The sequence below is a fragment of the Gadus macrocephalus genome, chromosome 6 (genome assembly GCF_031168955.1).
Source record: "Gadus macrocephalus chromosome 6, ASM3116895v1".
NCBI lineage: Eukaryota > Metazoa > Chordata > Actinopteri > Gadiformes > Gadidae > Gadus > Gadus macrocephalus.
The window spans coordinates 1,768,570-1,791,822 of NC_082387.1; the positions used below are offsets into that span (position 1 = coordinate 1,768,570).

The 23,253-nt window shown below is 40.6% G+C and overlaps 2 long non-coding RNA genes across 2 annotated transcripts in view; both read right to left on the minus strand.

Annotated features, from left to right (window-relative positions):
- Positions 1-19,274, minus strand: part of LOC132459200 (uncharacterized) — a 132,241-nt gene extending 112,967 nt beyond the window's left edge. The window contains exon 1 of the long non-coding RNA XR_009526132.1: positions 18,901-19,274. This is a non-coding gene — a long non-coding RNA (uncharacterized LOC132459200). The remainder of the gene's footprint in view (positions 1-18,900) is intronic.
- LOC132459181 (uncharacterized) lies at positions 8,918-10,390 on the minus strand. Its single transcript, XR_009526127.1, has 2 exons — positions 10,013-10,390; positions 8,918-9,707 (listed from the first exon to the last, which is right to left on the minus strand). It is a non-coding gene; the product is annotated as an uncharacterized LOC132459181 (long non-coding RNA).
- Positions 19,275-23,253: the final 3,979 nt, after the last annotated feature.

Consider the following 23,253-nt stretch of genomic DNA (forward strand, 5'->3'; position numbering starts at 1 on the left):
ACAACACAAAATGAAAAAATAACTGTTAGGAGATCTCGCGGGAGTAGACTGGATGACGATCAATCCTGTATTTAAACACCAACTAGTAGGTTTAGTTGAACTTATTTAATACCATTTTATGGAAAATGGCATTATTTCAAATATGTTGTTTGAGTTTGACAAAAAATCAGGGGTTGCTCTGGGGTTTCTGAGTAATTGCTTGGAGTTGCTATAGCAACGGCAAGCAACCGTTTGGCGCCGCCCCTGATGGTGGGGGTCAATGCTACCGGTCGATAGTCATTCAGACACGCTGGGTTAGATTGCTTGGGCACGGGGACGATGGTGGTAGTCTTGAGGCACACGGGAACAACAGCCTGGGTCAAAAGCATGATCCTTAATATTTGAGACATGAATATATAAATATCCCAGTTAAGCATTCTTAAAGATCCTACCACATAACCCCTTTCTTCTAAAAAAAGATGTACTCCGATGGCTTCCAAGCGGTCAGCGGATCAAGTATAAAAATGAAGTATAAAAAAATACAAACTGGTAAGCTTTTCCCACCATCGTATTGGTATAAATGTAAATAAGCCATTTTTTTAAGCCAATCGTGAAAAGGCAGACAGTCTGCAGACTGGATCTGGCCCTCAAATTGTCTTGATCCCGGTGGAGGAGCTGTTACTAAACATAAATTCAGGGTGCCCTGGCATGGAGGGGGTAACTGGAGGTACCTACCTCCTCAGAGAGTCAGGGGCCATACCCCACTAGTTGAATGTAGGTTTTTGTGTTTTCTTGTATTATAGATTTTTTTTGCCTTCGAAGTAACACATGCAAACCATGTGCTTGCCACAGCGCATACTATTCCAAATGTTTCTTTTTTTGGTAACTGGGTAGAAAACCTAAAAGTGAAAATTCATCAACTTCACAGAATAATAATAATAATAATTTTTTGTCTCTCCAATAATAAGAGACAAAAAAAAAGATTGACAGTTGTAAATAAAATATTTTTTATAAGACTAGGATGTTTTGACATTGATTTTTGATAAAGTATGCTGAGTTTTGTTAAGTCACGCTCAGACTAGTGTCATTTGTATATTACAACAAAAAAAAAATCCCCCAGTGACACTGTCACCTTTTTTCCTCTGAGGAGTTTGCAGGTCTGATAAAGGGTGTGGTCAGTTTAATATGAACTTGGGAGAGTCCCAGGTAACTGTTTGGTTAATTAGAAGATCATGTCCATAGCCATGGCATGGGGGCGCTACATATGCTTTTTGGCGAAGGGACTTCTGGGAAGTTCCTATCGAAATGGCCAACATTTTTCAGACCACACATCACTGGGGATGCCAAACGGCTAGTATCAACTTATCATGTCGAAGGGCTCCTGAGTTCTGCAGAAGGCAATGATGGTGGTAAGTTTAATTAATTGAAGATTTATGTCAGTCTTTATATTTGGCTCTACACTTGTAACACTACTAAAATTTGCAATGTTAAACTGTTTAGGATGGGGCCGTGACATTGCCTCACTGTGCTTGCTGCTGCATCTAATTCCTCCAACATCAAAGGGAAACAAAAAGTCTGCGAACATCAGTGCCCTCCAAGCAGAGGTGAGGTATCTGTAGGTATCTTCTTGATGTTAACAGTTCTTATGAGAAAATATGCTTATCAGAGATGCTACCCTCTCACCACCTCTCTGCACTCAAGAGATGCAGGCCTTACAAAATAGCAATTAGTTATTTACAAGTAACAATCTGTCTGAAACTCAACCTTCTCCTGGTGCGTGGTATTTCAGTGTACTGTATTTGCCACATGTGTGCTTCCTCTTGAACTCAATAAGTCTTCATAAAAGGAAATATAAGGGATTTTCCAGTAATCTTACATGGGCCTTGCAGAATTTATTGATTTGAAGGGAGAGAAGTATCATAAAAGTAATATGAGTTAAATATTAAGTAATAAAGTTGAGGTAAACATATCTTAATGCATAGGGTGTATTGTATGCATAGATTCATTTTAAAGCAGCTAACACTTTTTATTATTTTGTTTTATTTGTATTTAACAGGGTGGTGCAAGTATTCCTATCTTCTTGTCCAGTCTCAAACCTACTCAGCCCTTCCTGCTCTGCGTAGGCCAACAGAAAAACAAGATCCAGAAGTTCTACGTCATTTTGGATGGCAAGGCAATTCCATGCAGAGCACAAACATAAGTCGCTGCATTTGACGGGCTGTTTAAGACACACTTTGTTTTTGGAACGTCATATAGTGAGGCACTTGATGGTTTCTACACATTCGTACAAACAGCTGTGCACAACATCGATGTTGGTATGATCAGAGAAAAGCGTGAGGGAGCTTAGGGCTAGGTTTCTTAATTTGAAGAAGTAACCTGCTGTACAATTATCTTTACTTGTTATGTTTGTAAAACATCACATCCAAATTCATATTTCATTTGTCGGCATTTGAAATTTCATCACAGCCTTTATCCTGGAAAATACTTGTGCTTGAATTGTGCAGAGAGCGGATGTTCACCAGTGTTTGGAACTTACTCTGGCTTTAAAAAACATTTAGTTCAGGTTCATGTAAATAAGGTTCTGTCCAGTTCTAGTGACCTAAATGAAGGGAGAAAGGGAATGAGGGTCCCTCTGAGTTGCACAGTGTATGTGATGCTGACCTAGTTCCATTCCACATGTTATTGTAAGCGTTAAGAGTTTGTTTTACTATGAAGCCTTTGATAAGCAATATGCTTACAATTCTGAAGAAAACATGTATTTGATCCCTCACTGTCACCTTTTTAATTCTGTGCTATTTTGGAACCTTCATTTTCCAATAAATATGATGGTTGACAGCTAAACTTGTATGTTGTGTCTTTTTAGAGCTAACTAACAATTATTTTCATTAAACATAATTAATTGCATTCATTATTTTTGGACCATTGCAAGCTTTTGGTGGAAAGCATGACACTATTTAGAGTTAAATTAACACTAAATGTGATTTCAAGTTTAACTCTTCACACTAGTGTAATGACTTAAACCAACACTTGCTGTTGATCTTTTGTAACTCTGAACAGATTCATTTTTAACACTATGTCAGAGTTACTTTGTTAACACTCGATGCGGTGTTAACACTGACGAGATAGGGACAAAATAAACACCAGGATAGAGTTAAAATTTACTCTGACAGATTCTTTACCTTTCTTTGTTTCCCCTTCCACTCTTCTACCCCAGCCAAACTGACTAGTGTTTTGTTAAAATTGGGGTTGGGGGGGATTTTTGTAATGAAAGCTTTTTTTATTGTAACACTTTTGGGTCAAATACTATTTCTTACACATGCAGCCATTTGGACACCATTCTATGATAGCTGATAACCAAGGTACACACTGTGATACTATAATCAAGAGAACATACAGGCAGTTCAAATAAAAACCAAATAATGAATTGTAATGGACCAACATTGTTAACTGTCATGCATAGCTAAACAAGCAAATGAAAAATGAAATACCAATGCAGCTGAAATGTTAATATGAGACTGTTAACAATATTATGAAAATTACGTAGGTCTCCCATAATCATTCAGGTAATCAATATGTCCGTGCCTGTTACAGCTATTTTGATGATATGTGTGTTCCATTTCATGTAGGCTACGCCGTCTAGGCTTCGCCTTATGGGCTTGTCCCGTGCGCGTGCTCGCACGCACTGAAAATTTCAACTATGCACCAATCAACGTGGGCACCGCCCACATTTCCCACGGTACCGTGTATATAAGGCGGCGCATACCGCCGCTCATCCTCTCTTTTCCGTCAGCAATTGTACTGATCGAACGATGGTGTTTTTTTCTGGAACGAGTATTCGAATATTCGCTCCAACAATCATTGAAGCCTGAAAAATGGCATTCGGGACAGCCCTAATGGTAATTAAACATTAAAAAACCTGCGGTTTATAGTCCAGTGCGGCTTATATATGTACACATAATTAAATTTATCTGCTGCGGTTTATACTCCGGTGCGCCTTATAGTGCGGAAAATACGGTATATATTACATGAAAAATTATCCTCTTATTCCAACAGTCCAAAACATATCATTCTGTGACTAAAACTCGCAAATAACAACTTAAGAAGAAACGTCCCCTTTTCTTTTAACAACCAAAAGTGATTTTTGTCCACAAAGTTGATTCTGATCGAATAAAACCACCATAAACAGATTATCCAGTGTCTGGGCCAAATTTTGCAACTAAACATGGTGTTTTCAATCAATGAATAAGAGAAGGTTTCTTAGGAAATAGGTAAATTGCCTACAATCAGAAAACATATTCTTCAGCGCAATCTAGTGGCCATATATTTATTTGCGAGTGTTTGGCTTGGTGCATTCGATTATATTTGCCCTGAACTTTAAATAGAGGTATCAAGTGTCAAAATTGTAAGATATCTACCTTTATTTATGTCTCATAGTAAGACAGCGCTCCCAACTGATAACGACCAACTGATAATTATTTCAGGTGGAAATGTTATCTTCCACTTTATTCACCTTAACCAAGTATTATCCCCATTGAATATTTCACTTGCACAACAATCTTTCTTTTGGCACAAAGATGACATTATCGCCCTTGCAGTTGTGGAGATATACTCTATTTACTTTGGGTATGTTCTTTTCTAAAAAAAAAAATTCCCCTGATATCGAAAATGGTATAGAATATCGATATTTTTCCAGGTATAGTGTCAAAGTTAGAAAATCGAGTATCGTGACTGACAACACTGCTAGAAACGTGATTGTGATTATTCAGTTAGAGCTACAAGAAACTTGAAAGTTAAAAAAGGCATATCTTTGCTACTACCTCTGACATTTAGTTATGTACATTTGCATAAAATCAGGCAGGTCTACATATAACTTGGTGTGACCGGCTGAATCTGCGTTGTGTTTCTTTTTTTAATGAATGACGTGACCCACGATCTGTCCGGACTCGGGAGCTCCGACGTCCATTTATTCGTTGCCGAATCTGAATACACACATGAACAAATAGCTTCCTCTTAGCACTTGTGCCCTTACTCCAACTCCTCTCTTCCCAAGGGAATCGGAACAAAGGCTGCACATACAATATTATAACAAAAATGATTGAAATCAAAGAAATAAAAGACATACCTGAACACACACATGAACAAATAGCTTCCTCTTAGCACTTGTGCCCTTACTCCAACTCCTCTACGAAACACACCGGGGGGGAAGGGGAACTAGCATGACTATACGAGGGTCAGGTGCATGCTAGGACATCGCAAAAAAACACAAAGTTCCCCAAAACACTGAAATCTATCTAATAACTATGGATAGATATATACCACAGACTTCCAATTAAACAATGTATAATCAAAATAGCTAATATAAATAATGATAAACTATAAGATGGTGAAAGATTTGATTACAAAATAAATGTACACACCTCTTCACAAGGGTATCGGAACAAAGGGAAGAGGGCAGGGGGCGCGGGAAACTTATGGGGTTCTCTGGAATGTGGGCGGGAGTACAGAAGGAGGTGGAGCCAAATCAAAGAACAAAATCAAATACAGCGTAAGGCGGCATGGAAAGCTAAACTTCAGGTAATAGAAAGAAAAACAATTGTGTAATTATAATTTAAAAGATATAACACCCTGTTACACTGGCGATAGCTTTAATAGGTTAGTGGACTGAAATCACTTCATGGGACGATGTGACCCCTCGATAAATAAGTAAACAAAGATATTTTTTATTTTTTAAACACAACATGTGTGGAAGCTAACATTCAGCTTCAGTCTGAGCTAGGATGATTTCTCTGCGCCCCCCCAAAACCAGGCCGGGTGCCTGGCAAAAAGAGGCCCGTTCACGATTCTGATTATAATTTGGGCAAGTGAACATTACATTCGGGCAAGTTGAACCTGACCTGTACTTTTTTTCAAGTGCTGTTGAAACCTTAGTGTCAACCCCTGTATTAACCCCCATTTGCCACAAGGCTTATTTTTCAAATATATCATTTTAGCAATTTTCTACAATTAATGTAAAATAAATAAATAAACGTATTATGTTGCTTGACCTTTTGACCTCAAGATATCAAACCAACTGTATAACACAGATAATAATAACCCCCATGTGCCACAAGGCTTGTTTTTCAAATATATCATTTTAGCAATTTTTTACAATTAATATAAAATAAATAAGTAAACTTATTATGCTCCTTGACCTTTTGACCTCAAGATATCAAACCAACTGTATAACACAGATAATAATAACCTCCATGTGCCACAAGGCATTTTTTTTTAATATATCATTTTACATACGACGAAAACAAAATATAGAGTTACGATAGAGATCGTCAATGTTACATTTTGATGTGATTTTGAAAATAATAATAAATTAAGAGAAGGAAATGTCTGATTTCTTAGCCATTTATCGGAACTCAGGACAATCAGCCCAAATAGAAAAGGATACTTTTAAAGCCATGTGCAGAGGGTGGATAATAAGTTATTGAACTGCAAAAAATAAGAAAATGCTGGACAAAAAATAATCTTATTACTGAATTAAAGATTTTAGTAACTCAACCAATGTTTCCAAAAACGTGCTACACTATGCAACTTCGGGAATTTCTTCGCTGTTTTCTTGGTTTTGGCACGCACATTTCTCTACACAGTGCCCCCTACAGTTTCGTAGTCGATATTTCACAACACTGTCGTAACAACTCGTTGACGACCCTTCCCCATGCACTTCTACGCGAGCCATGTGCATTTGTTTTCAAAGAAGCCGGCGAATGCGTGGAGCCATGTCCGAAGTAGATGTTCATAAAGTGTAGGCAAGGTTATACATTTTTAAAAGGGTGTATTTGTATTGCAATAAACATAAATCCATCCTTTTTTATAGTTGACGGGGAGAATTTATATCCTAGATTATAATTGTTTTATCTTAGGTTGAACAGAACAATCAGTGTAAGAGGTTTGGCCAACATAATAATCGAAATAAACAAGAACCTGGATTCGGGGATTCAGTCTGTATCTGGGGGACGAGACAGACGAACAGCAAAACACCCATGGAAACAAAGGTGTTTATATGGTTGCAACCAGGCAAGCTAGAAACATACAGGGCTCACAACAAAACGGTCGATAAAACAATTTTTACAGGGCTCACAACAAAATGGTTGAGCAAACACATTTGTACAGAGACTATCAACATCAAGAATACCACGAAGACAAAGGCCACCCAAGGGTACTTTCAATTTCAAAAGCAACACGGCCGAGTCGGCGTCTGATTTGCAGTCTTCTTTTTCTTTCAGTTCAAGCTATTCCTGAAAAGCTTGCCCAACGTTTACTCGTGTCTGGCCTCTCTGCCGGTCAGTCTCCCTTTTCTCTTCTTCTGTTCCTCCGACATTGGGTTTCTCTGTCTCTTTTTAGTCGGCTGATCTATGATGAATATAACAATCCCTTAGTGACTTGTGTTGATATCGAGCCGGTTCCGTGTTTGGGGGTCTGTGCCGTAAAGCAATTCGTTACTTCGCGAGACTCCCGCGAGAGTGGGCGGCGGGTCGTAGATTGTAGTTTCGAAAGCATTTTCGAAACTACAATCTGACTATATTTTCGAGGATAATTCCGCTGCGTCACATCCGGAATGTCCCGGTCCGAGCAGATCAAGTTGCATATGCGCTTTTTCACTGTAGAGGCGACATGGGAAAATGACACACCCACCAATCGACCCAGAAATGGATGCAGAACCATCAGCATAACTCTCAACCTGCATACTTAAAGGTTGGGTATGGGATTTGCGAAACGCCAGCAGATTTTGAAAACACACAACTCAAATGGTCCTACCCCCTCTCCTTCAACGCTGACTCTGACTCCACCCATTCCAAGTACCTGGACGCGCAATCATGCACGAGCGCGAACAGAGATGCGCGAGAGCGAGCCAGGCTAGCGTAGATTTTCGTTTAACAACATGGCACTACATTCAGCTGTAAGTTGCACCCAGTACCGCGGGAAGTAGGGGTGCTGGGGGTGCTGCAACACCCCCTGTCCGAGGCCCTGTCTTATCACAGAAAACGATCATTTCTAAAAACTCCGGCCAAAGTGGAGATTTCTGAAAACGCCGGTTATGTGTTGTCGTGTCAACGGGGAGAAACGGGAAGCGTTCTGAAGCGTCACATTATGCACCAGGAAATGCTTAACGTCATGTGAGCGCCCGCTGTACCGTATTGGTCCGAATATAAACACAAACCCCATTGTAAGACAACCTATATTTGGAAAAAAGATTTGAAGACCAGATCTTGTTTTTAAGAATAAATAAATTGTATTCATTGAAATAATATACGAAAATAAAAAGGCATAGAATAAAACACTGCATTGCCACTAAACAGTAGTGCAAATAGGCCGTACCAGAGCCCGTCTACGAAGTGCCTGGGCACTCCCTATACGCCCCATTGTACCGATTTTGGTTGTAGTTCCATGAGACATCCACTGGGGGTGATCGCGGGCGAGTCCAGATTGAATGGGAGCCTATGGGGCTAAACGGCTAATTATGCCTCTTTCACCTGCTTGTCGTTGAAATATCGCAAATTTTATTGTAGATTCCGCAAGTTCAATATAGATTATGGTTCAAAAGTCAAATGAGTGAGTACTTATGTCCTTTCGATTTCTTACAGTTTGGGCCGTTGTTGGCCATACACGCTAGCATTCTGCTAATGAATGCTGATTGGTCAGGGACGGACTTGCGACTGATTACGACCAGAGACCCCTCTTACGGCATCTGAAGCTGAAGAGCAATCAGAAACGTGTTAACTCAATTTTTGAGTACTGTATTTATATTTTCCTGCAGGTCCTTTTATTTTTTAGATAGTATGTATGGTGAAAGTACATGGGCATAAATGGAATTTCTTCGATTTCTTGTGTTCAATGTGTTATATACATGGTCGGTACGGTATGACCACCTTAAATAATACAGTCAATATCCCGCTCAATATCATTTAATCTGTCATTGTCTATTTTTCGAAAATAAAGATAGTTTAAAAAAGAAATGCCTCGTAAATGTGCAATGATAAACTGCACTTACAGTGGAAACGGATTGTCCGTCTTTTCGTTTACCAAGGACAGAAAAAGGTAACGTTCTTGCTTGCTCCTGTATGAATGGTCCTAGGCTACCTGAGGCTTCACCTGGTAAGGAAAGTTGCGCTGGAGCCCGGGTAATATCACACATGGCTTATTCAAGTTGCGCGCTAGACATTCTCTAAAGTGTCGAGACTCAAGCACTTAACTTACCTTAACCGATTGTTCCATACAAATGGTTAGTTAATGATTTAACAACTTCAACATCTGCTATTACAGTCGTTATTTTTTTGTAGGACTTGGGCTAATGACCTTGCACAGAGGGAAAACCATCTACACCACTTGTCATTGATTTCCATGCATTCACTGATCCTTACAGATGGGTTTGTTTTAAGCCATTGAATATACCGTAATTGCTCTGCCATGCAACACATTATAAGCTACACATGTTTGTTAAATGAGAAATATGGTCTGGGTCACATTGAAACAGTAACAGTTGTATAACAGTAATTATACAAACATTATACCAACATTGCAACAGGCAAGTTTATTCAAAAATCACACTAACAAGAACACAATAAGAACAGTAACTAATAAAAAAAAAGATGATTTAACAACACTGAACATACTGAACAGAGGCAGGGGAAAAGGACAGAGGAAGAAGACTTGTCCGTTGTCACAGCATCAAGGTCCGACTGTAGAGATCAAGAAAGGAAGAGGCATGAGGAGAACAACAGAACACTGCTCTCTAGCAGATTGTTTACTGATGTAAACTAAATTGATGCAGTCTTAAAATTATGATTCTAATCCAGGTTTCTATTTTAGGAGAAAGAAATGGCTCATAATTGTTACTAAAAAAAAAAAGCTTTATCATCGGCACTAGTGAGGATTAGAAAAAACACTCTGTAAGTAACATACATATGTAAAACATTTGCGCATTTCTTTTTTTTTATATTAGCTCACTAAAACTCTGTAACTAGGGCAAAAAAAAAAGCCTTACCTCCAACAGCTGGTGTTATCGTTGCGGGACAAGGGAAGTGCTTTAGAAACTGCCGTAAAGCAGTACCTCTGACAGTATTACAGTGTGTGACGTCATCGCATGTTTTTAACGCCTTTTTAGAACAGATACGTGACCTTAAAAAATGCAATATTCAGTTTATTATCTTAGCCCCACCCTTTGATAGCAACTTTAAAATTACTTGACAAAAAATTACATTGTGAGAAAAGTGGATTCTGAGGATAAAATCCCGTTGGCTCCCATTCATTCTGGACTCGCCTACGAGCGCCCCGCGTGGTCAAAGATTATTACTGCAACCAGTCCAGAAAACCGGAACTAACCCGCGAGTGCCAGTTCTCCTCATATTAGACATTCTCTGGCCGTACTGATGTGTACACCAAAGACTAATCCTGACACTCCTCTGCCCCGCTGTGTTCGCTCTGGCTGTGGTCGCTCCGAACTGTTTCGGCCCGTGGCAAAGCGAGTCATCCTCGCTGCTGTCCAAGGCATTTTGAGACGCAGCATTTATTTAATGCTCATATGACCTAGTGCTGAAAAAAGGTTATTTTACATTAAACGGTCACATAAATCATTACTATTTTTAGAAAATGTATGTTTGTTTCATATAATTGTATTGGAAGTCCTGGTTTTCACTAGGGTTGCCGCGGTGTGGACATTTTACACCGAGTAATACACTCGTCTCAACACCGGTATTACCGAGTATAAACGGTATAAACTTTGAAACTAGGTCAAGCGCCACACAAGCATCGGTTTTTAGACCCTTCTCGTCCTTCAGTTGCCGCCAACGTTCGAAAGCAGCGCCTAGGATTATTCTTGATTTCAGTTTTTCTCTTTCAGCGTTTTTATTATCAATTACTCTCTGAAAAATAGTTTTCCTTCTCTTTGCTGGTGGTGGTGGTGGTGGTGGGGATGGTGGCGTCTTGTCTGCCATGGAAATTGTCTTCTACTGCTAGGTCCAAATGTGGATTAACTAGTTCCAGTAGCTACCGCAGGATAACAACAAACAGGAGCTTGCTCTGGGTCACGAGCACTGCACGAAGGGGTCGCGCGCGGGGCGCGGGGGAGGGGGAGTGCAGTACGACCGTTTCATTGACGTACTTACTGTCCAATGCAACTCGGTGGCAATGCAAATGATTGGCTGGAGTTTTTCGAGCCCTGCCCGTTCCACAGATGATTGACAAGTTTAATTTTCATGTCAGTACTTCTAACTCAGTGGCTGTAAGCGGGTTATGATAAGGATTTCAAGTAATTTTGCAAAAATGGCCAAAAAAGCGAATTCCATACCCAACCTTTAATGTAATTTTGGCTAAAAAAGTTGCATAGTGGGCCGATTTCACGATTACTGACAAGATCCGCCTTGCAAGCAGTTTTACATGGGAAGTGAAAATTTACTGTTTCAACTTGGCATGATCCATACTACCCACATACTAAAAAGCTGAAAAGATATATTTTAAAAATAAGCCTTGTGGCACATGGGGGTTATTATTGTCTGGTTTGATATTTTGAGTTCAAATGGTCAAGGAGCATAATACGTTTATTTATTTATTTTATATTAATTGTAAATAATTGCTAAAATGATGTATTTCAAAAATAAGCCTTGTGGCACATGGGGGTTAATATTATCTGTGTTATACAGTTGGTTTGATATCTTGAGGTCAAAAGGTCAAGGAGCATAATACGTTTTATTTATTTTATTTGTAAAAGAATGCTGAAATTATATGTTTGGAAAAATAAGCCTTGTGGCACATGGAGGTTATTATTATCTGTGTTATACAGTTGGTTTGATATCTTGAGGTCAAAAGGACAAGGAGCATAATACGTTTATTTATTTATTTTATTTGTGAAAAATTGCCGAAATGATATATTTGAAAAATAAGCCTTGTGGCACATGGGGGTTATTATTATCTGTGTTATACAGTTGGTTTGATATCTTGAGGTCAAAAGGTCAAGGAGCATAATAAGTTTATTTATTTATTTATTTTATTTTAATTGTAAAAAAAAAATGCTAAAATTATATATTTGAAAAATAAGCCTTGTGGCACATGGAGGTTATTATTATCTGTGTTATACAGTTGGTTTGATATCTTGAGGTCAAAAGGTCAAGGAGCATAATACGTTTATTTATTTATTTTATATTAATAGTAGAAAATTGCTAAGATGATATATTTGAAAAATAAGCCTTGTGGCACATGGGGGTTAATATTATCTGTGTTATACAGTTGGTTTGATATCTTGAGGTCAAAAGGTCAAGGAGCATAATACGTTAATTTATTTATTTAATTTGTGAAGAATTGCCGAAATGATATATTTGAAAAATAAGCCTTGTGGCACATGTGGGTTATTATTATCTGTGTTATACAGTTGGTTTGATATCTTGAGGTCAAAAGGTCAAGGAGCATAATACGTTTATTTATTAATTTTATATTAATTATAAAAAAATGCTGAAATTATATATTTGAAAAATAAGCCTTGTGGCACATGGGGGACATTAATCTGTATGTTGAACAGTTGGTTTGACATCATTCACTCAAATGGTTGAAGTGCATAATAGGTTTGTATTTTGAATGTTAAATGAATGTTGAATATTAAACTTAATGCCGGTAGCTTTACTGTGGTAAAATGGCGGCCTATGGTGACGTTCTAGACGCCGCCGTAGGGCATGTAGTTAATATATATATCTATGTTCTTTCCCATTAAACAGTAAACATGACGTCAAGCGGTTAAACTGTTGGTTCACGTTGGTCCCATAGAGCAGTGATTTTCAACCTTTTTTGAGCCACGGCACATTTTTTACATTTACAAAATCCTGGGGCACACCACCAACCAAAATGACACTCTAACACAGTACATATAATACATATTGTAGTGGCGATTTGTCCTCAATAAAACAAACTTGAAAATTAAGAAATCAAACAAAGCACCGTAATCAAAATAGCCACTGAGGCACCAGGGGGGACGAATCTTACGCAGAGCAGGGGAAAGAGTCAACTGTCCAGTCATGAATTTAGATTTCTGCAGGTTTATTTTTTCCTATCTTCCAAGATGTTACGTATTTTAAAGAATCTAAGCTACCCACACATAGACCCAATGAAGCAGGACCAAACATATAAGCCGTAAATACTATACATAGCCACAAGGGGAGCAAGACCTTATTGGAGGCTGCTCCAGCCACAGATAGCAGCACCTTTTGATATATGAAGAAGCCGAAGCCATTACGGCACCCCGGCCACGCCCACTTGACGGTCTCTACCTGTGCACTAGAGGTGGAGAGCGTCAGAGATCAATAGGTAGACGGCGCAGAAAGCTAAGCCCGGGGGGCTTGAAGTAGATCACGGTATTTTCCTCTCACACGCGTTAGATACAATTCCCTCCCTTAAGCTTCAGTCACCATACCGAAACATGCCGACTTTATAACGAATAAAGTGAGTTAAAGCAACCCGGGATTGGACAACTTTCTTCAAGAATATGCAACAAAGCAAACAAAACAAATGTGCAACAGTGTGAACTCCTTTGTCTCTCTCGTACAGCTGGTAAAAAACCATGACCCTTCCCAGTGCCTGTCTTTGCTATGCCCGCCACCTATGCCCGCCACCACCATAAATAGGCTAGTAATAACTTCAAAACAAAAGCATAAACAAACTCAAATTAACTAATTTATAGTACAAACGAGAAAATAAACATAAAAGTCATATTATTTTATATTAAGCAAACAAACTAAATAAATGTTTTACAATTAAATCTAAGAACTGCATAGCTCAAACACATATAGTTAATAATATAGTTTCTAAATGTATTTATACTCACTTAGTGTGAAACCTGGGCCTGTTTCGATTAACACAAAATGGATATCCTGGCAGGAATGGTAGAAAGACACACACGAAGCTCTTCCTCAACAGCTCTCAGTCTCTCTCTGTTTTAATGTTTAATTACCATTAGGGCTGGCCCGAATGCCATTTTTCAGGCTTTGAATACTCGTTGGTTTTTCCGAGCGAATATTCGAATACTCGTTCCGGAAAAAAACACCATAAAAAACCACATTAATAATCCCTATATACTCCCTGGAACCGATTTTGACAGTATCTGCATATTTTGTTGAATATTTAATAGCTTTTGAACGTTAATTAGTAGGCCTAAGTAGATTGAAGTTCTTTAGTTTTTCCCCTGTGAAAGCGAACAGCTGTTGTTCCGTTCCAAATCATCTGTCCTCTGCCACCTCAGCCCTTACGGGAGCTTTTCAATTCCTCCTGGAACGTGCATCTTTTCAGGGAATTTGTACAATAAATCCATAACAAATACCGAATATTGATTGTCTTATGTGTCCATATTATATCCATTATATTGACCGGGTATTCCCAAGACGCTCACGCTCTGCAGCAAGCCAGTCACAGTTGATTGGCGCGGCGCTGTACAGCGAACGTAAACAAACAACTAAGGTTAGCATTTCGTCAAGTATTACTTTTCCTCCTGAGATCCCGCTAATGTTGTGTTATAAAGTAAAGGGAAACAAGATATCTATTCTTCCTCCACCTCTCTCGCTTCTCTGCTTGGTGTCGCTGACGCTTATAGTTTGCCTCCCTCGCTCTTGTAACGTCACGTGCGTGGGAAAAAAACAACAGAGCTCCGAATACTGATTTAAGCTTTGAATACTAATTTTCCGAGTGGCCGTTAGCTGTAAAAATCCATAGATTAGCCGCACCGTTATATAAGCCGCAGAATCGAAAATGGAAAAAAAGGTGCGGCTTATAGTCCGAAAATTACGGTACATTATCTGCGACACACTATTACAGCACAGACACCCAACAATGGTTAATTTGGTGATTTTAGAAAATTTCCCACGGCACACCTGACGATCTCTCGCGGCACACTAGTGTGTGTTTTTACATATGTATGTAACTTACAGAGTGTTTTTTTTTAATCCTCACTAGTGCCGATGATAAAGCTTTTTTTTTAGTAACGATTATGAGCCATTTCTTTCTCCTGAAATAGAAACCTGGATTAGAATCATAATTTTAAGACTGCATCAACTTAGTTTACATCAGTAAACAATTTCCTAGAGAGCAGTGTTCTGTTGTACTCCTCCTCATGCCTCTTCCTTTCTTGATCTCTACAGTTGGACCTTGATGCTGTGACAATGGACAAGTCTTCTTCCTCGGTCCTTTTTCCCTGCCTCTGTTCTTTATGTTCAGTGTTGTTAAATCATTTATTTTTTTGAAATTATTTACTATTAGTTACTGTCAGTGCCGCTGCTAGCTATTTTGGGGCCCTAAGCATAACTCCTTTATGCCCCCCCCCCCCCCCCCCCCCCCCCCTCCCCCCGAATTCCCCCTACCAGCCCCCTGCGCTGAATTGTTGACGGGGGGACGGGGACGGGAGGGTGGTAGCAAACAATTGTTGACGGGGGGGGGGGGGGGGGGGGGCATACATGGCCGTGTGCGACTCCTAACACTATGGGCTGGTGGATGATTCAATATATATATTTTTTTTATTGCCAAAGGCCCCCCCTCTGCCTTGGGCCCCCCCACAACTGTCTCACTTTCCCCCATAGTCCGTCGGCCCTGCACACAAGTATTGGAATGTCCAAAATCTTTTAAATTAAATAGTTATCCATGAAGGGTTAATGGATAACCCTTCACAAACTTAAAACCAGAAGTATACAAGTAAGATTTATTTTTTTATTTTTTTGGGGTCCCCCTCAGGACTTGAGGCCCTACGCGCAGCGCGTAGTGCGCGTTATGGGAGCGGCGGCACTGGTTACTGTTCTTATTGTGTTCTTGTTAGTGTGATGTTTGAATAAACTTGCCGGATGCAATGTTGGTATAATGTTTGTATAATTACTGTTATACATCTGTTACTGTTTCAATGTGACCCAGACCATATTTCTCATTTAACAAACATGTGTAGCTTATAATGTGTTGCAGGGCAGAGGAATTATATTCAATGGCTTAAAACAAACCCATCTGTAAAGATCAGTGAATGCATAGAAATCAATGACAAGTGGTGTAGATGGTTTTCCCTCTGTGCAAGGTCATTAGCCCAAGTCCTACAAAAAAAACAACGACTGTAATAGCAGATGTTGAAGTTGTTAAATCGTTAACAAACAATTTGTTTGGAACAATCGTTTAAGGTTAGTTAAGTGCTTGAGTCTCGACACTTTAGAGAATGTCTAGCGCGCAACTTGAATAAGCCATGTGCGATTTTGCCCGGGCTCCAGCGCAACTTTCCCTACCAGGTGCAGCCTCAGGTAGCCTAGGGCCATTCATATAGGAGCCGAGCAAGCAAGAACGTTACCTTTTTCTGTCCTTGGGAAATGAAAAGACAGACAATCCGTTTCCACTGTTAGAGCAGTTTATCATTGCACATTTACGAGGCATTTCTTTTTTAAACTATCTTTATTTTCGAAAAATAGACAATGACAGATGAAATTATATTGAGCGGGACATTGACTGTATTATTTAAGGTGGTCATACCGTACCTACCATGTATATAACACATTGAACATTGAACACAAGAAATGGCAGAAATTCCATTCATGGCCATGTACTTTCACCATACATAACTATATAAAAAATAAAAGGGTCTGCAGGAAAATATAAATACAGTACGCAAAAATGAATTGCGACGGAAAGTTAAAAAGTTTGTTTCTGATTGTGCTTCAGCTTCAGATGCCGTCAAGAGGGGTCTCTGGCAAGCCCCCAGGAACACTGCATACTTCCGCAATCCACCAGTGCTCAGCGGCCAAGCCTGGTATTGCAGCTATTTAAGCGGGCTGTGGACGGGTCCCTCAAATCAAGGGACCCAGAAGTAGATATCTCCGTTCACTCCAATACAAGTGGGCAGGGACGTGCACAGGGGGGTTGCTCAGGTTGCTTGGGCAACTGCCCATATGCCCTCCTCGACTCACGTTGCCCTTCCGAGAAAAAAAAAAAAAAAAATTTAATCATTTAATGGATGCAGAATTCCATGTAGGCCTAGATAAAAAAAAAATCGCCACTCGAAACATTTCATAAAGTAAGCGTAGCCTCATTCAATTCCGTTCGGGCACTGAGAGTGAAAAAGTCAGTAGGGGGAGGGCAAACTCTGCCGCGCGGCAACAGCCGCTTTTGCCGCCTCCCCTCTGCCGCCCATCCCTCATTGAAAAGAATGGAGGCGGCGATTTGCCGTAGCTGCAGCGCTGCACGCGACCGGAACACCGGCACCTGTGAGACGACGACCTTGATGTTGTCGGAAAAGGTGAATTTGAGATGTATAACAAACAAACAATCATCATCATGTTTTATGAAATGAATTACAATCTTCATAAATCCAGGCTCAGTTTGCCACGTAACGTTTAGCCTAAATAATCAGACAGCTAGCTAGCTTGCAGACAAGCAGCCCGTTATCACTATAGTCTACACATTGTTTTTTGGTAGGCAAACTAAGCTACATGTCTGCTGATAGTTAGTTTCTAACATTTCGTTTTAACAAGAAGAATAAATGATGGAAGTAATGCATCACATGAATTCTTTCATTCAAAATGGTTCATGCCTAAATCTTATCACTATTTTGGGTATTGCTTGTTATTGTTAAGTGAAGCCGAAATGCCCAGTGAAAAGAGGAGGATTCAGGAGAGAGAGAGACAACTAAAGGAGGCAGCAAAGAGGAGCACATCACTACAGGGTTGGCTACGAAAAAGCCAAACAGCAGGTGGGACAGAGACTTTGCATGGTGATAAAAAAATTATACTGTGTAGGTTAATTGATAAATTAATCAGACTCATATTTTAGCCTACTAATGGCAATTTTTCATAATTACATTACATTTAAGATGAGGAGCAGCCACAAGCCTCCAGACACTCGGAAAATGTGGACCAGGAGGAGGCACATAGGGCAGGTAGGCCTAAGTGCTGATCACCATATATGAGAGGACCATGCTAGAAAGTACAGGGTTAAATAGCTGCATGGGGGGGGGTGCCCTTTTTTCCAGGTCAGAGCAACTGCCCCTCAAAATTCCTGTGCACGTCCCTGCAAGTGGGGTACAGGAATGTGTCTCTGCAAAAAATGTCTGGATATCAATCAAAGGCTCATGATTACCTTCATGCCATGTCCTAAAAAAATGTAAGTTTTTTCTTTTCAAAACGCCACCTCAAGCGTTTTATTAGCCGTAATCTCTAATTATTTTTTGCTGGAGAAGAGGGATGTGCAGCTGAAAGGAGTCGTAGCGAAACAATGGCATACGAGAGGGCCTAGTTCAGTGCTCCGTTAACGTGTCCGATTTTGGCTGAATCCGAATACTGATACTTGACTACTATATAGTATGCATTTTGTAGTACGCCAAAAATATAGCGCGTCCGAATGCTCAGTACGCATTGTGTAGTACGGAAGACGTTTCCGAATGCGTACTACCGCCGGGCTGCATCCGAATACCTAGTACATACTATTTATGTCTAGTGTCTACTACTTGACCATACTACACTTGACTGTGTAGTACGGTCTACAGACATGCGTAGAACGCCGCCGAAACTTCACCGGATGTTTGGAGATTACGTATCTCCCCCCAGATGGCGGCAAAATGTACCTGTTTTCCGTCTTGTTATCGTTGCTATTAAATAAAAAAAATTCTCTTTCTACGCGAATGGCTCTTGAAATGGATATCTCTGCTAGAAGGCGTCGTCGTCGGTCATCTCGTAGAGCGACTTACCGGCAGGTTATGTTTATATATATGTGGACATTTGGTAAGTCATTTTTTTGGAATAATAATAATACATTTACAGTTATTTGTTACTCCGTGAAAAAGACGATTGAAGTTAATTTTTCCTTTTTTATTGAACACACACACACACACACACACACACACACACACACACACACACACACACACACACACACACACACACACGCGCGCGCACACACACACACACACACACACACACACACACACACACACACACACACACACACACACACACACACACACACACACACACACACACACACACACACACACACACACACACACACACACACACACACACACACACACACATAAAAAGCCGCTGTTGGTGGTGTCGGGTCAGCCATCTCTTCTTCGTTTGTTACCAGACTCCGGTTGCATTGTGGGATAGTGTGGTCCGTGGTACACTTTGGCGGTAGTATGCATTCGGAAACGACTTCCGTACTACAGAATGCATACTAGAGTATTCGGACGCGCTAGATTTTTCGCATACTACAAAATGCATACTATATAGTATGCAAGTACGAGTATTCGGATGCAGCCCGGGACTCTCTAAATCGACGCCACTTCGACCTGGGCGGGACTTTACGTCCTACGTCACTCGCTATGGGTGTGCATGTGTGCGAGTAGCCGTCACTCGCGATGGGTGTGCATGTGAGAAAGGTTTTGGCTTTTAGTGTCTATGGGTTGGTAATAACGGTTCTGATGATTTTTCTGATGGAAAAGTGGTCTTTTATTTCCATAATCTTTGTTCAGTGATCGCATAAACCTGTTTGTTAGTTAGCAGTTAAACAAAATGCGATCTCTTTGTTTAGTTACCAACGACCAACGTTTAAAGACTGATGATTGGGGGTTCGATTCCCTAGTGATGCAAGGTTTTTTCTTTCATTTTGGACTGCACAAACAACGCGAGTGAGTCTGACGGATACTCGCACAATGTACACACATCACTGTCTTTACAATTTCTAGGCAACCGAAGTTTAAAGATTGTCAAGTGGTTAACTCTTGAATCGCATGTACTAAGACCTGATGGGTTAGTGGTCAGAGAACGACTCATTAACGCGGGGATAAGGGGTTTGATTCCTTAATGAAGCTAGCTTTTTTCTTTCATATTGGACTGGATGTTTGCATGCCATTTTGCGTAACTTGTAGTTTATGATGAAGAAATGTTACTGGGGTTAAGGTTAGGGTAACGGTAAGGGTAAGACACAAAGTGTTTTTGCAACACAATATTTCTTACAATAACAAAGATGACTCCAGTAGGAAATGTAAGATACCTAGAGAAAAGTCAGCAGTGTGGTACAGGGTGATCATTTCTGATATACAGTACAAAAGCTGAAACTATTAGCCAGGAGTGGGAAAGATGCAGACGCAGACGTGGGAAGCAATAAGACACACCAACACACAGTACCCTGTTGCAAAGTGGTTCAGAGTTTAATAGAAATAGTTAGGGTTAGCTGGTATGGCGTTATCTGGTATGGCTATAGTCTAATGTTAGCTTAGTTCGTGTTGTTTCGTCATGTCATTTGTAGAAATATAGCCTATCATCACAGAATGTAGGAATGTCACCCACCCTCCATCGCGTACGACACTGACGCTCGTAATCCTGTAGTGCAAGGGAGTTCGTGCACAGATCCCTGAGACAAACGGCTACACGCACACATGCACACCCATAGCGAGTGACGTAGGACGTAAAGTCCCGCCCAGGTCGAAGTGGCGTCGATTTAGAGCAGGGGTCTCAAACTCAATTTACCTGGGGGCCGCTGGAGGTAGATTCTGGGTGAGGCTGGGCCGCATCAAGTTTTCCACAAAAATTTACAAATATCCAGTCTTCTCAAGCTTTACTATATATATATTAACAGTTCTGTAACATGAATGCTTTTTTGAACATGAATGGCTCTTTTGAACATGAACGACTTTAAAACATGAACCTTCTTCAGAACATGAAGTGTCCTTCTGAACATATGGCTTTTCTTGCCTACTCCTTACTGCCAGAGACCTGGCAGCGCTTCCTCTCACACAGCTGAGCCACATTTGGCTTGAGAGAGGAAGCAGTTGAGACCCTCAGGATGGCTTGAAGATGCTCATCAGTAAGTTTGGACCTGTACTTTGACTTATTGAAGTTCATGGTGGAGAAGAGCTTTTCACAGATATGTGCTCCCAAAAAGGCACATGGTCCGCTTGAGCAACAAAGCTCAGGGAAGGTGGGGGGCAATTCTCTCAAAAATTTTCCAAGCTTGTCTACTTTTCCACTCACCTCCCTGAACTTGGCTTTGAGTTCAGAATTGCACTGCAGGTCAATGAGCTCCATTTGAAGCACAGCAGGGGCATCTTGCACATCGAAAGAGAAGGGGTCAGCAAAAATTTGAAAAGTGGCTCTGTGTGTCTTGAAGTCTGCAAACCTTTGATCAAATTCCTCCTGTAGTTTCCCAATGGCATCAGCATACTTCTCAACAGTGAATAGCGTGCCCTCATCCATGAGTGCCTTGCATGCTGGGAAATGGCAGAGGTTTGTCTGAGAGAGCTGGGCTTTCCATAAGACAAGTTTTGTGGAGAATGCTCTCACGTTGTCATAGGCAGCACTGACAAGCTGCCCCTGGCCTTGTAACTTCTTGTTCAGTACATTCAGCTCCTGTGTGATGTCAACAAGAAAAGCTAAGTCCATGAGCCATTTGGGATCACTTAGCACAGGAACAGCCATCCCAACCTTCTCCATGAAGGCAATCACTTCTGCTCTCAACTCAAAAAATCTCTTCAAGACGTTTCCCCTGCTGAGCCAACGTACCTCTGTGAAGTAGAGCACATCCTCATATGCTGACTCTATTTCCTCCAGAAAGGCGCGGAACATCCGGTGCTTTAAGCCCCTGGATCTGATATGGTTGATGCATTTCACAACCACAGACATCACATTGTCAAACTTCAGGCATTTGCTGCAAAGGGCCTGCTGATGGATAATGCAGTGCAGAGCAATGGCCTCCTCCACACCCTCCTCTTCCAGTTTTCTTTGGACAAGGGCCACCAGTCCATTTTTCCTCCCTGTCATTGATGGCGCTCCATCTGTTGTTATCCCCGCAAACCTCTTCCATGGCAAACCAGCATCAACAATGGCATCACACAGCTGGCGGAATATATCCTGAGCAGTGGTCTGGCCATGTATTGGAATCACTGTGAGCAACTCCTCCATCACTTCAAAATTATCTTCAACACCACGGACATAGATCGCAAGCTGCGCAGTGTCAGTGATGTCTGTGCTCTCATCAAGAGCGACTGAGTATGCATGGAAACGTTTGGCTTTCTCACGCAGTTGATCATATATGTTACTTGACAGGTCAGATATGCGCTCTGCCACTGTGTTGGCAGAAAGGCTGATGTTGCTTAACTGACCCTTCTTTTCCGGACAAACTATACTAGCAGCCAGTAACATGCACTTTTTGACGAACTCGCCTTCTTTGAATGGTTTTCCCGCCTTAGCAATCAACTCACTCACCAAGTAGCTAGCTTCAACTGCTGCATGATTCTCTTTGGTGGATTGCCTCAGTAGACATGTTTTAAGATTTGCGACCCTTTTCTCTCTCTCCTCTCCCTGGTGTTTTGAATACTCCTCAGCATGTCTAGTTGAGTAATGACGTCTGATGTTGTATTCCTTGTGCACCGCAACTTTCTCTGTGCATATAAGACACGTTGGGATGCCCCTGTGCTCTACAAAAAAGTATTCCGTCTCCCACTTTTCCTGAAATAGTCTGTGCTCGTCACTAACCTTTCTCTTCACGGCAGGTTTTGAGCAAGACATGACTGGGGCTGGAGAACAGGATATATTTTCCTTCCACTTTGTGTCACTCCGGAATCACGTTTCAACCTAGCGACTAATGTTGCTTATTCGCGTTAGCAAACTTGACAACAAGCCCCTCCGGAAGGGGTCACAACCCTTTCACAGCAAAGGCTTTATTTAAAAAAAAAAATATATATATATAAAGCCCATGCAGGGCTTTATATATATATTTTTTATAAAGCTTGCTGCGCCCAACAACCTTGCGAAGACGGGGTGAAATGTGCATAAGCATTTTTCACCGCAAACGTTGGTGTGTGTGTGTGTGTGTGTGTGTGTTAGGGCTTTGACTTTTGCCCAAAAATCATATTCGAAGTTTGTTTGTTTATGAATATTAATATTCGAATATATTCGAATATTTATAGGTCTTTATAGGTTTCGTGAGGTTTGTTTATCGGCGTTGCTATGGTTACCAGTCTTGCGTGTTCCAACGATTTATTAGGTTTCTAATAAATCGCTGTCTAATCAATACTTCATTCACTGCCTCTTCCGTGGTCATTACAATATTATGAATAGACTGTGTCGGGTTCTCCGACGTCTCTCCCTCTTGGCCTGCCCATAACAGGTTCGAATATTAAGGGCTGTCTAATATTCGTTCGAATTTTGATTTATTTTTTGATATTCAAATTATATTCGAATAACGAAGCTCGGAGTCAAAGCCCTAGTGTGTGTGTGTGTGTGTGTGTGT